Raw genomic sequence first — 15067 nt, 5'->3', positions numbered from 1 at the left:
TTATGCCTCCACACCGGCGACAACCAGGGCTGGAGGCTTCACAATATCTCAGTAACACCTTGAGAGAATTTCTTTAGTTTTTTTAAAGTTATATTTTGGGACATTTTTGCCTTTATTCGGACCGTATAGTGAAAGATAGACAGGAAATTCAGGGAGAGAGAGAAGGGATGACATGCAGCAACATGCCGCGGGTCAGGCTCGAACCAGAGGCATACGACTGCAAGGCAGGAATTCTAGTTGAAATTTGTTTTGCTGCTGAATCATGTCAAATATATAACATTTTATGAATGACCGACATCTTCTTGCACCAAATAGATGTTTGTAATGAATCTCAACATATGGAAGACAAACCTCACTGCGAGTTGGAGAGAGACAGTGCGGCTTATTGGTGTTTGTCTCGAGTGTGAAAGTTGAATAAATGTTTCATATGAAAATGGAATGACAAACAAACAACTGGGTATGTTTGTGACTTCACTGTGTTTTATATATATATATATATATGTGTGTGTGTGTGTGTGTGTGTGTGTGTGTGTGTGTGTGTGTATGTATGTGTGTGTGTTCTCTTTACGGGGCAATGAGGAAAGTAAATGCTTTCCTGACATGACTGAGGTGCTGAGGTCTCCAGTTATCTCACCATGAAACGTGTATGTGAGAGGAAGCTTGCACATAGTTCATGTCATGACTGTTGACTGCCTGAGGAAGCATGATATGTGGCTGTAACATTCATGAGAGTCCTGAAAAAATATTCCCTGACTGGTGGGTGAATCTGTTGAAGGAAAAAAAAAAAGACAGAGGTGTTTGGAACTGAGTGCTGGTTGTAAAACATAGTTATGGGAATGATTTATTGCATTTTTACATTCTTAAGATTGTTTTCTTTTTAATTTTTTTTTACATTCACTAGACATGGCTGGCTTATTGCATATGAATGTGGTCAGAGTGCAGAATTTCCAGTGATTGCTTGTCCGTTAAATACACAGACACTGGCATTGTAATCATTAAAATCAGATCACGAGGCGTTACAGAGATTTTGTGCAGGTTTGTGTGGGCAGACATGGTTGCAACACATCTTTGATTTAATCTTATCACACCAAAACTCTATATATGAGAAATGCTGACCTCACATGTGGATGCCAACATTTTTTATTGCGGGTCTCACTCCACAAAGACATCAGTGTGCAGGGTTTTCTACAGAAATCTGCTGAAAGTAAAAGCAGCAGAGCAGATACAGTATGCACCGAGTCCGTCTCCCTACAACATCCGGCTGCACACGAATACCTGTTATCTCCATGCCCTGTTTGTTCCGTGATTTTTACCAACTCGTACTACATGATGGTAATTACTACCAATTACTACTGCCAAGTATTTCCCCTTAACGAGAGTGAGTCTCAGAAAATGTCAGTCATCAGTGCACCACAAAATCGTGCGAAAGTACAGCACTTAAGTAAAGTGTACTCAAATTTGCACCTCATTTATTATAAATTAAATTGCTACTATAAACTAAAATATGTATAACGTTAATAGCTTTCTGTCGTCCTGGTCCCTCATGGTTTCCCCGTTTCCTACGCACACCAAGATTCATCAGAGGAACTCATAGTTTTCAACCATCGACTATCTGTGAGCACGGTGGAAGTCTGTGTGGCCACTGGCAGCAGTATCCAGTGTGTGTTTTTGTTTGTACACATGGTAAACTGTTCTAGTGTGAACATTTCAGTAGCCCTGCCTAATTTCACACTTTCAAATGTTGTTTAGAGTAAAGGCCTGTTTCTCTGACCATAATAAGAGTAGCTCGTCTTCATCCCCCTCAAAAGTCTTCGTCATTTCCATCCACTTTTAATGAATTGAATTTAATGGGTGTAATTAACAAGGAATTATAGCTTTAGCTTTATTTTGTTCTGTTGCAGAGAGAGAACATGTGCTTCTAATAGTCAGTACAGCTCAATAAAATGCACATGCACTGTTATTTTATTATAAAGACTGCAGTTTTCATTATAAAACAGAGTGTAGTCCTTATTTTTCCACCAACGCATTATTTTATTTTCTTTTGCCAGAGGTTAATTGACTACCAGGTTTAATGTAAGCGCAGTAAACCAGCCCACAGAGTTTCTGAGAGATAAGAATGTCACAACACAAGCGTGATGTGTTTCCTTTTCCTTGGAACAATGTTTACAGTTCAAAAGCCATAAAACTGACCACAAATGGAAAAGGCATGGTATAGCTGTAATGAGTTATCCTTGTGTAGTCACGTCTTGTGTTTATTTTAAGGCTCTGTAGGTAGTACTCATAGTTCAACACTGGATGGCAGTAGTGCATGTTTGTTCTTTGACTCTGCAGCCTGAGCTTTTCATCTCACGCTGTAGTTTTTTATGCTGTATCTTTAAACCACAGTTGTTTTACCAGCATAAGACACATCATCGAGGCTGTTACTTTCTGCTATGGCTGTTTTTAATTTGTCATCGGGTATATTATTGATAGCCGCTCAACTATAAGAAACTTACATTAACCAAAAGATTGTTATGGATGGGTCACCATCTTCAAGGGAATCTGGAGGATCAACAGCTGTCAGCAGTTATTTGAGACAAGGAGCTAAAGTTACTGTTTGACTCCAGATAGAGAGGCTCTGTGTTTCAAAGGTGTGGTATATGTCCCAGGTGAAGCCACAGCCTCGCACCTGGCTCCTCAGCCCAAGATAACAGGAGCTTTCAGCCCAGACCTACATCTCTCAATACGACGGGAGATTGTACAAATATGATCTGGATACATCTGTGCTTGAAAGAACTCCCACAATCTCTGCTTGGAAAGCTTTGCATAACAATCCTGAGGCACTAGAAAGAAAGGGCGGAGAGACCGAGAGAGAAAGAGGGAGAGAGAAAGGAAAGGGGGGGTAAAATGGGTTGAGGCCCGTGATGCATGGTGTGGGCCAAGAAGCTGCCAGCATCCCAGCCGCTCCATGTCTGGCCTGGCACAGCATTAAGCAGGCTGTTTTGGGGCCTGTCAAAAGCTCATCACGGCAAGGAAGCCGTCTCTGTGGGGATGCTGCAGGGGTGCCAGGGCACGGCAGGGGGGAGAAACCAGAGACCCTGCCCGGCAGCTTGGGCATAATGAGGAGGAAAATTCTTATTCTTGTATTCCCATTAATATTACAACAACAATGCACTTTTGTCCAACTTTCTTTTTCTTTTTTTTTTTTTCCAAGTATTTTTACACTTCACTTTTCTTTGTTTTCTCGCCTTGTCTTGAGCTTTCAATCATTTCTACAGTGAAAGCTTCCACATTGTGACAGAAGTATCTCTTGTACAAGGTCATACAACGTGATCTATCTGCCGATTCAGAGTGAAGTCTTTTAATGTTAGAGCCATCCTTTTCCATTATCTGACACACATTTCCAACACAAGTGGAAAACACTGCTGATTATCTCAGTGTATTGTATTCAGTAAGTGCCTGGTTGGGAGATTATAAAACTCTGGGTAATATCACTCGTGGCAATCAAGTAGTATACCAGTGTGTTGAGGTATAACTTCTTGGCCAGTGTTGTTTGTGACATCAATCTAAAGCTATCCAGAAACGAGTGTGGACAAAAACGGTTTAATATTGTTTTTCATTACTGCTTGAGTGAAATTATGCCCCTTGATTTGAGGACATCCCAACTAACAAGCACCAGAAGTGTAAATTCAGCTACTTGGAGTCCTGCCAACTCTTACAAATATCACTAAAAGTCTCATGAAGCATAACCTTTAAAATATCAAAAAAGTGTTGATGCCAAATCCTCTTTTGTGTTGCAGGTGTGAAACAGTGTGTAGGTGTTGGAAATCCCTTCAAACAAGTTGAAGGACAGTTTATTTCATTTCCAGTGCCAGGCAGAGCCTCACAGCTCTAGTGAGTTGGTGTAGTGCAGTTTTCTGGGTAATTCCTCTTTGTTTGTAAAATGATGTTCATAAAATCTGTATTGGATGGTTAAGTTTGGCCATGGATCTTGTGTCTTACAACAATAGTAAAACTGTGCAGTAAAAAAAGAAAAGAAAAAAAGCAGAAATCCTCTACAGTCCAACAATTATGGGGCCTCTATATGGAGTAGTTGGCTCGTTTATATGCTGTAATGTTGTGACCATTCCAGGCCCCGAGGCCAGGTGTTTTTGATTGCAGTATAGCATGTTGGTGTGCAGACTTTGCTGCACAGCTCTGGCCCCACAGGATGGTGGTTGGATACGAGTATGATAAACCAGAGGAGACCAAGTGGGAGTGGGAGGCCCAGACTGTTTTCCTTATTTATTTATTAATGTTTTGTTTTCTCTAAGAGAAGCTGTCAGACAGACAGGCAGCTACACCCTCTTATTAGATGACTTCCTTCACTGCGTAAATATATTCCAGCTGAGATATAACTTTCAGTGTGCAAAGTGTTTTTGCTAAACAACTACAGACAAGGACAACATTGGATTTTACAGCACAAACAGGATGAGTTTAAGCACCATTTTCAGAAAAAAAGACACACACGTCACATTCAAAACAATCTGCAAATTTTTTCTGGATGTTCTACACATTTAGATTGTAAGGGGTTTATACTTTCCCGTCACAGTAGATGTCCAACATTCTTCTCTCTTGCTCTATGCTTGTTGTTGTTTTCTGTAAACATCTCAGATGTCACTGCAGTAGGTGTGTTTCCAGTTCTGTAGACTACAGGGACAACAACATGTAAGATTTGTACAAAAGTAAAATGATCCAGTGAATGGAAAAGAGTTAGTGTTAGCTGTGGGGAGACATTGTGATAATGTCCCCCTCTGGTGGTAGCATCTGTGCCTCTGGGGGAGGTGGTTTCAACCCTCTATATAATATTATTTAGAGACATATATATCTCATGTGGGATTTTAATATTAAAGGTTTAAAAACATTGGTCCTATCGTGGCAGTTTTGGCCATCATTCCCAGATTCCTAAATATTAGATTCACAGTAAACGTACTTGCCAAGTTTTGCACGTGACACACATAGTCAGACAAACACACAGGCTCCCAATCTTTTTTCGCATCCAAACCTCTAGTTTCAGACATGAAGCCAAAAATGAGCATCTGAAATATTTGGCTCAGCCTTCCATTGCACTGAAACACTTTGGATGTACAAAGTTTTGCAGTAAATGTGTGACTATAAAAACAAAACAATTTAAACCAATGAACAGAGCAGAAAAAGCTCAGCTGAGCTGCAGAGTTTGTTGGATGGTTTTCTGGTGGTGTGTCAACACAAATGACTGACTGAATGAATGTTTTTAAAAATATGCATTGTTTTGTTGTCCATTATGGTGTTATATACCTACACTATATAAACAAAATATATTTACATTTGCCCAAATTTCTTTTGAATCTCTGCACAAGGACGTATTTAAGGAAAAATTTAAATAAAAATTGACATGCACTTCTCTATACACATGTCCCAGAAGTTTACCAAAAAAATACTGAAATTCAGAACAACCAGACCCCATTTACACAATGTCCCTTCTGACATAACAACAATAACAAATATGTGTGATAGTTTACAGAAGATTATTCATTTCTACTGAGGGTAGAGTGTCGCTTAACTAAATTCATAAAGGCTGTTTGTCTTCCTGTTGCTCTTTCTTCTCTGTCAGCACAAAACATAACAACATTACAAAGCGAGCCATGACCAATGAAGAATGCATCACACTTTGGCAAACATTTACAGGCTGCAGATGGTCCTGGTTGATTTGTGTATACATCCCTGTGTCAGTCCCTACAGGTGCTACGGCACCGGCTAATAAAAAGCAGAGTGTGGAGGGGTGGTGGATGCAGGAAGAGGCAGACGAGAAACAAAGGCTGCGCTCCTCTGTGGCATGTTTTACATGTTGCATGGCGAGCTTCTTCAGACAGGTGCTGGTAGTGAGACTATAGCATCCATGTTGTCATTCACGCTCTATTTAAAGTTTGCTAATGCTTGTGTCAGAATGATTTGAAAACACGCTGTATTACACACAATATCATTTAGATTTTTTTTTTAGAACTTTAGATCTCGAAATGCTGAGACTGATAATATGCTTTACAAGTAAAACCCTAATGTATCACTGACTTTTAATAAGGGACTTTTTAAACACAAAGATTCCCTCCACACCCATTACACCACCAATACCATTCATCCTGACCAACCCTCAGCTTCAGACCTCTTTGATTGTGCTCATACAAGTAGTTTTTAGTCAGATATTGGATGTTACATCAGGTAATCATCCTGCTATTTGTGATTAATGATGATGTAATCTGGGGACTGGGAATTATGGAAAGAGTTAGGTATTGGGATACTAAAAATGTATCATATTTTGTACAATTTCTTAAAGTGGATGCACTCGTACAGTCTAATGCAATTTAATACTACAGCTCTGCTGCTGCACTGTCAGAAATAAAGTAATTCTACTTTATGTTTTTTATTGAGGTCATAGTGTGTAGTGGTGTTGCATTGGATAGCATTATATTGAAAGGTGTTTCTAATATTTTGTGTATTATGTTTATAAATGGCATTGTGAACAAAAACTGAATATTGTACAGGTGTACCTAATAATGTGGCTGCGGCTTGTGTTTGTATAAATCTAGAATTTGCTGCTGTGGTGATCTTTAACAACCACTTCAAATGCCATAAATACCAGGTCATGACAAACTGCCTGTTTAAAAACAAAAAACTCAGTTAAATATGCGTTCAGTCGATATCGTGGTAATTTTCAAGGCCTTCGTTTTTTTATTAGTTTCATCTCACAACAGGAGCTCTGCTGCACCAGTGCAATTTGTCTTTGCTTTTGAACATGTAGGTCTAGAGGTGATGACTGTCAGACTGTCTGACACATACTGTGAATATGCCGCGCCTGTAACATGACTCATCTGTGTAATCACCTTTGTAATTTTGATGTCACTGCTTCAAAGTTAAATCCCTTTTTCATGTGGTTTTTCCATTATTTTGTTCACCCCTTTCACGTCGCACACTGAGCTGCATGGTTTTAACTGTCCTGGTTGTAATTTATCCGAACTGAAGGATTTAAGTCTCTTAACATAATTTTGAAATATGTTTACCATAATTCAAACTGCTTGAAGACTGAATATAGTTTTTTTTCTTCTAAATCTTCTTTCAATTCTAATAACAGCCGATATAATTAAAGTATAAATATGGCAAGTCAGATCTTTTTTTTTTTTTCTTTTTTTTGCAAGTGTTACTTTAAAGTTCCTGCACACCCACACAGGTGTTTTCACTTATGCTGATTACACCTCTGCTGCGGCTGAAGGTGGGTGGAGCTATGATGGGAATTACATGATGTCACTGGACTCCATGTACTGATAGGGATGTTGAAGGTGTAAATTGTCCCTCCCAAACACATCTTTACAGGGCTCTGTGTAGGTTGGACAATGAAAGGTGACCCTTTCACAATACACAGTTGCTTCAATATCAGTCTGAAACGTAAGGTTAATGCAGGTTTAATAGTTTTGAACATGTTTATAATAACCTAATTAGGTAAAATGTAAGTGTATAAAAAGACAATATACACTTAAATATTTAAAGAACCCCTTGTCCAGATGGTGCCTGTTGCAAGGAATGTATACTGAAGGAAACCTCAGACTAACCCTATCTAATCCCAGTGGGTATCCAGTTTCCGTTTGGCCTTGTAGGAGTGGCGCTCATCACTGCTCACAGCCTCATATAATACCTATAGAGGTTTTGGACTCAAGGTGCAAGGTAATTGCAATTATGACTTTGTTGCCCAAGTGTGATAAAACCAGGGCAGGCATTCACTTTAAAGTAAACACTCATTTTACGTCCTACATGCATGTGAAGTTTGGCTGGTACATCCAACAAACTGCACTCAACAGCCTGATCTGAACAGTCTCACTTCGCTGGCACACCTGTATACTAACCCAAACTCCCTCGACAAATTATTGTATTTCCTGAAGTTTTGAAGAAAATGTCTTTTCAAGTCTGATTGATTAAGAGTGATTTTGTTTTCACTACATTCTTTGGAGATCTCACAATATAATCAAATTTAATTCTGTGTTTTGACAGGTAAATGACATTACAGTGTATGACATTAATTGTTTCTCACAATACTTTGAGTTGCCAAACACAGGTGTTATTCATAACATTAATGATGGCTGAGTTCCATTTAGCTGCTCCAGTGCCAGGGTCCTGCTATTGTGCATGCTGGCTCACTGTCATGGCTTACTGGGGCACCTCAATGGAACAGGGCCCTTATTAATGTTATTAGTTACACCTGACAAGTCAGACTGTCTGCTGTGAGAAAGATCTATATCAATGGCTGTGATCGTTTCCAGTTTGAGCTGCATGTTCACCAGAACCTGGACGAGCCTGGACGAACCTGAATCTTATATTTTCATGGAGACAACTCCCATATAATGGAGACCGTCCTTCTGTAAAAAAAAAAAAAAAGAAAGCCTAATGGTCGACTGTGCATCTTATTATGCCACATAGTTACATTATTGTTGGAGCGCATGGATGAGTTGACAAAACACAAGAATTTGACACAGTAAACTGCTGTTTGTGATCTGTTTGAAAACAATAGTTCCACAACCATAACCAGTGTTTTTATCACTGTGTCCATGATGGTGAAGTTTCTCCTACCTTAACGAAGTACTAATTTTAACCCAAATCACAGATTTTTCCTAAACCTAACCTAAGTAGTTTTTGTACCTAAATCTATTATTGTAACCATGACAGCGAACAATCAGTACGCATCTGCCCTATGGGATTGTTTTGCTTTCCTTTACTGTTTTGCATCACTCTTACCGCCCTCATAGTGTTTTCAGTTTCAGCAGAAAGCTGAACCCCTCTTAAAACTGACTGACAAACTAAAAAGCAGACGGACAAAGTGAGCAGCTGTTGAACGTAGTCGATGGACACCAGAAAGAGCTAAAGTTGGTGTGTAAACTGTGATTCATGTTTTGTTCTTTTTCTCTTCCAGATTAATCAGACTAACCTACAGCTTTGTTTACAACCACCTGATTGCTCACATTTCTCGACCCGTCTGACCTATTTTTAGAGATGATACTACATTTCGAGATCTAACAAATTACTTTGGTGAGTACAATGTTTTCATAATTGACAGAACTGATGGCCAGAGCTGCAAAAATGGAACCCAACTTTATTATAAAACAATAGTTTTTCAATTTGATTCACTTTTCCATTGCTGAGAAATTATATGTATTTATTGGTGCCAGAAACACTGGCGCACAGTAACACTGGTTTACACACCCAAAGAAAACATAAAGTTACATGCTATTTAGTGACAGGAGGCACATGTGCTAGACACCCAAGGGTGTTTAGCTAGATGCTTTTTTTCTAAATTAGCTTAAAGGACTGTATATGTCAGAGCAGTTATGGCAAAGCTCCATGTGGTCTCAACCCTCTGGAGGTTGGCCTTTCATCCAACTCAGCACTGGTACTACAAGACCCTCATAGTAAACAGAAAATAAATAGTAATAAAGGACCTCGCAAAAGGAAAGAAGCAGCTGTGGCTGTGTCTGTGGCCCAAAGTCCTTTGAGAGTATTCTTTAATCCTGACACCTGCAAGCCATTTCATCATGATTTACAGTGGGGAAAATACAGGCTGGGGGCAGGGAGGCCACCAGAGGAACTGTTTTCACAACAAATGATGAGGAACTCACTGTTGTTTCTTGCAGGAAAGGCATTTGTAGTGTGTTGTTCACTAGCGTAGGGATAGCTTAATCTGACAATGAAAGCATTGACAGGAAGTAGGCTTCTCAAGAGACTGTATGAATGTTTTATTGTATTTATGTATGTACTTACTGTCTCGTGTTTGAGAGGGAAAAGAGGTAGGAGAGTAGAGGAGAGTTTGTCTGAATTAATGAGTGTGTGTGTGTGTGTGTGTGTGTGTGTGTGTGTGTGTGTGTGTGTGTGTGTGTGTGAGAGAGAGAGAGGGAGACAAAGAGAGAAGAGAAACCAACTAAAGATAAATAGGCTGGAGGTTTTGGGACAGGATATGGGGCTCACATGAATGATCATTAGCAGGATCTCTGCAGACCAGAGCAGTACTCTTTGGCCGCCCCTCACCCATAATGTCTCAATATTATGATGTTGTTTACATCCATTCACTTTCTCATGTCATGACCTGTGTATGAGTTTGTTACATGCTGAAATACTTTGGTTTTGGACATGCTGATGTGTTGTAATGTGTGATGTATCAGTAGTAAATATCTGTGACAAACACTGGTCACATGTGGTGTAAGGATTTAGCTGAGTTGTCCTACCTAAACACATTTTGGAGTTTGTGTCTTCACATTATAAAGAAAGTTATTCCGTGAGACTGCGATGACTTATAAACGATGAAATTCCAGATTGTGAGTCAGTTTTCGTGGAACTGAGCTGCCATCAACATACATCATGACTTTTATTCATCACCTCATTCATTAAACTAATAAAAGCAGTTTAAATACTTATTCAACTAAAACGATTACCCTATTTTTCCTACCCTGTTATAAATACGACAAAATCACTGTCGTAATTTATTGTTCAGTTTACTCCTTAAGTTGCATTTTTCATATAAATGTTCTCTCCCAGGTTTCAGTATCCCTGCCCATTAAATATGAAAAATGTGAACAATAATGCGAACAAAAACACACTAAGAGACTGAATTAAGAGCTTTCCTCTCGCAGCAGAGTGCCCTTAAATAGTAATCCCCAACTGTTAGATTGACTCCTCCAAGTCTGCCCAGAAAAACACACAATGTGCAGAATCTTTTCTTTTCCACAGCCCACTCAACCAGAGAGGTGTGGAGGAAAGAATGAGCTGAAATTGAGATCCTCGGTTTCCTGTGGCATCACCACCTGTCGAGCAGGGCTCTACATCGTGCTAGCTCCTTCAAATATATCTGCTCCAAAAACCACTTCTTCTCAAGTTCTAAAAATATCACACTCAGTTTTTTAACAAATTGCAAAGTGCCCATGACTTGACACATTAAGCCCCACTTCATTTATCAAGACCATCTCAGAAGTTTAAGTTTTCTAAAAGAGCAAATCAAATGAAATTCAATTTACCTCTATTGGCATTGCAGGAAAAATCTCAGTAACAGATTAAACCTGGTCAAAACCAGAAGCTCTCTGCATGGTTGAATACCAGAAGAAGGTGATGAAAATATGCTGTTTTTTTCTTTCTTTAACCAATGCTTTAAGAGTATCCTTGCACAAATGTTCTTGCAGAGGCACAGGATTACACCGCAATCTCATGAAAAAAGGAATATTTAATATTATTTCACCAAACTCAAATTTTCTTGCTTGTGGGTAACAATAAGAGCAATTCTTTGTCTTAAGGAAGGATGCATTTCCCTCTTTGGAATATCTAAATCAATCCTGTTGAAGCCTGCAGCACATAACAGAAGCTATATAGCTCCGTGGTATGAAGAGGAAATAGTATTGCTGTATGCAGATGATGTGCTTCTGTACCTATCTTTCTGTACCTGAGCAGGTACAGAACACTACAGAAAATCCATTAATACTGAAACCTATTCACATGCCCCTTCAATAAACTGTAAAACACTATAGGTTCCACAAGGGACTGTAATATTGGCTACAGCTAATTGAACACTTTGTGCAACTTAATTCGCCACCGCTGAGATACCACGCAAGATAAATTTGTCGTCCTGCTGTACATTATCTGTACAAGAAATAAGAATACACAAAAGGATGTAACTTTTGCCACATGCTGTATGTAGTGGTATCTTTGATGCCATTATTATATCAGACTATCCATGAAATGAGGTCTAAAGCAGGAAGTGTTGTGTTTTCATTGATGTAAATAGTATCTACTATGTGAACTGTGCAATGCTTAACTGCAGAGCTTCTGTAACCTGTGTTCTTTCTACAGACAAAGAGAACATCTTTACTTTATTCTTTGTTGTGTTGTCTTATGTCACAGACATAATTAATTAGTTATGTAATAGTTACACCTAGTTAACAACAATTTTTTTCTCAGTTTACCCTTGATCCTTTTATTTGCACATGATTTTCACTCAGTCATTGTTCATTCCATGTGGCTGCATCTCATTAAACTGCAGGTCATGTCTGATTACGACTATTATGCTTTGATTTTGAAAATTTGAATTTCAGAGAGTGGGAAAGACAAAAAAGGAGAAGAGAAGACAAGAGGTGGCATCATACTGTCAATAGGTGAGAGGAGTATTGGTTTATGGACAAGCATTAAGTATGGGTATTCTTGAAATTAACTATTTGTTTGACAAAGTCTAACGGCCAAAGTCTTCTGATAGCTGTTCTGAATAGTTGAAAGAAAGGTGTGGGGGAATGAGTCTCAGCCGCTGTTGGTTCGACCGACAAGTACTTCGTTTGAAACACACTGCTGCCTTGAAACAATGTAGATACAAAATCACACTGATAGCCTCCATAGAGTGAACTTCTGAACTGTCATGTGTCAGTGAAACTGTATAGGTGTAATGGCTAATACCCAACATAGAGTTTCTTTAAGGCATTCCAACACAATATCCTATCCTATCTCTATTTCCTACTTTGACCTCTGGATTACAGGTGAGGAGCCAACATGTCATATACTCCATCCTTGAAAAACCCTTTATCAGATGTTGTCTTTTGTCTTTGGAAAGAAAATCGTCCTCCCTTCTCATAGAGAGGTAAACTGTGCCAAAAAACTAGAACTTTATACACCTCCTTCCTCTAGACTGTACTGTTTTGGCCCTTTTCTCCCCTTTATAACCATAAAAATCTTCAAATTGTGTGTTTTATAAATCACTGATTTACTGTATAGCAGTGTTCACCAACACCAAGAAAAACATTTTTAAATATTTTTGTAAGGTTATACATTAACCAAATAATAGGACAAAATATCTAACATTTTTAAATAACTACAAATGTTGTGTTAACCTCTTCATTGTAATTACAGTAATAGTATGGCTGCAAACAAATGCTCATCTGATATCAGATATCAGAAAGCTAAATGAGGCACAGGGGACTGGTAATAGTTATGAGTGTTATGTGTCTACTTTGCCTCAGCTGTAATAATGAGAGAAAAGCTTTTCAACACAACACTGGAGCTCAAATGGAGAGTTGGACAATCAACATGCCCTGCAGATCATTTGTTTCCACCACTCTTATCTTTCCATGATATAATGTAGTGTTGCGTAAATCACAGAAGTGGGCTGGTATCAATAAGCCCCCAAAACAGCTCTCTAACACAAAACATGTTCAGGACATTGGATATTTATCTTTTGACCTGGAGATCTTTATCTTGCAAATTACAAATGAGCCTGATGGCAATGAAGGTTATTTAATATCCATCATCTGACACATAAATCAACCAGAAACAGCCACAAAGGACCACAACATGCACTGGAATCACCACAAAAAATACTCAATTGCAAAAGTGTGCAACAGAGCACCACACATTTTACATAGTACATGACAGTTTTAGCTTACATGACTGTAGTCATGTCTTGTTTTTTGAGACAATTTGTGATTATAAATCTGTTGTAATACACTCTATTTATTCTCTGACATAAATCTTAGTATTGTGCTGTGAATTTTTAAAGGCTTCTCTGTTGCTCTCTGGCTTAGAATCATAATGAATTCATGTTTAATAACAACTGCATCAGCTAAATTGGTTGCAAAAGAGTTTTGTGTTATTTTTGTTGCTTTTGTTTGTTTTGAAAAAAAACGAGAGGTCTTATCCCACCAGCACACATTAGTCAATGTTTTTGTCGTTGTGTTTTTATCATTGTTTTTTTTGGACACGTCTTAAATGTTTTATTGTGCAGATAAACTAAATAAGAAATAATATTAACCAAATATGACCATATCTGGTTTTAAGTTTTAAATGAAAATAAAATATGTGAATCTCTACTTTGCTCTTAATTATGTGCTTAGTATTTTTTATCAGTTAAAAGGTTGAAATTCACCTTCCAGCACCACTGAACTTACCTCAGGCTCTTTTCTTCTCCTACTTTTTCCTTAACTCTTGTTTCCCTTTTCTCTTTGCTGCACTCCCTTCACAGAGATGACACTGTCATATTTCGAAACATCTCTCTCTCGGTTGGCGCTGCTGTGCTTCCCTCTGTCTCTCTGTTTCTCTTTTGTTAAGGACCACACAGAGGGATGACATGTTGGAGGCACATCCAGGCTGGGTGGCCCGGCTGCAGGAAAGATGTGGGTGACAGGATCAGCCTTCAACAGACTATGGGAGTAATGCGTGTAGACAGTGTAAAACCAGTCTTTTGGAGACCTGTAGAAAGAGCAACGCTGGCAATTCTGAATAAATGCACTTTGAAAAAAAAGAAGGAAAAAAAAGTTCTTTGGGAGCCTTGTTTTAGCTGCAGCCTCATGCACTGGACTCCCATGCACTACTAATGTCTTAAAACATCCTGGGCAATAGAGTAACTCTATAACTTTCGGTTTCCCCAAGTTCATTAAAAGAATCATATTTGAAATTTGGCATGTACAGGTTTCAGAGCTAAGCTTGGAAAATTAAACATTAGACATGTTTTTACAAAAATGAACCTTGATAAAAGTATTAACCCACTTTTACTTTTCAGGATGGTACATAATTTCCAAATTTACCCCTCTAGCATCCATTATTACAGTGCCCTTGTCTTTTTAAACAATGTTTTGAAGTGTTATCTAATGTATTTCAAGACAAACTATGGAACAGAAACATCCCGCAAAGTTAATGTGCAGCTTTCTTAAAGACAATGACTTTTAAAGTCTGTTTATATTTTCATTTAAAATGTTCATATATCTGTGAAATGTCACTGTAAAGCACTTTGTGACGCACTGGTGAATTAATCGACAACAACAGTGAGAACTCCTTGAGCCGAGGTGTTTCCTGCCAGAGTTATTAAAACTCTTAGGTCCCTGCAGAAAATGGAGAAGATCACCCCCTTTCCTGATAATCTGCTTGTAGCATTTAGCACGTACTTAACAAAACAAATGGCCTGAGTGTGTGTGTGTGTGTGTGTGTGTGTGTGTGTGTGTGTGTGTGTGTGTGTGTGTGTGTGTGTGTGTGTGTGTGTGTGTGTGTGTGTGTGTGTGTGTGTGTGTGTGTG

Source organism: Seriola aureovittata, chromosome 1 (genome assembly GCF_021018895.1).
Source record: "Seriola aureovittata isolate HTS-2021-v1 ecotype China chromosome 1, ASM2101889v1, whole genome shotgun sequence".
Classification (NCBI taxonomy): Eukaryota; Metazoa; Chordata; class Actinopteri; order Carangiformes; family Carangidae; genus Seriola; species Seriola aureovittata.
This window is presented reverse-complemented; position numbering follows the sequence as displayed.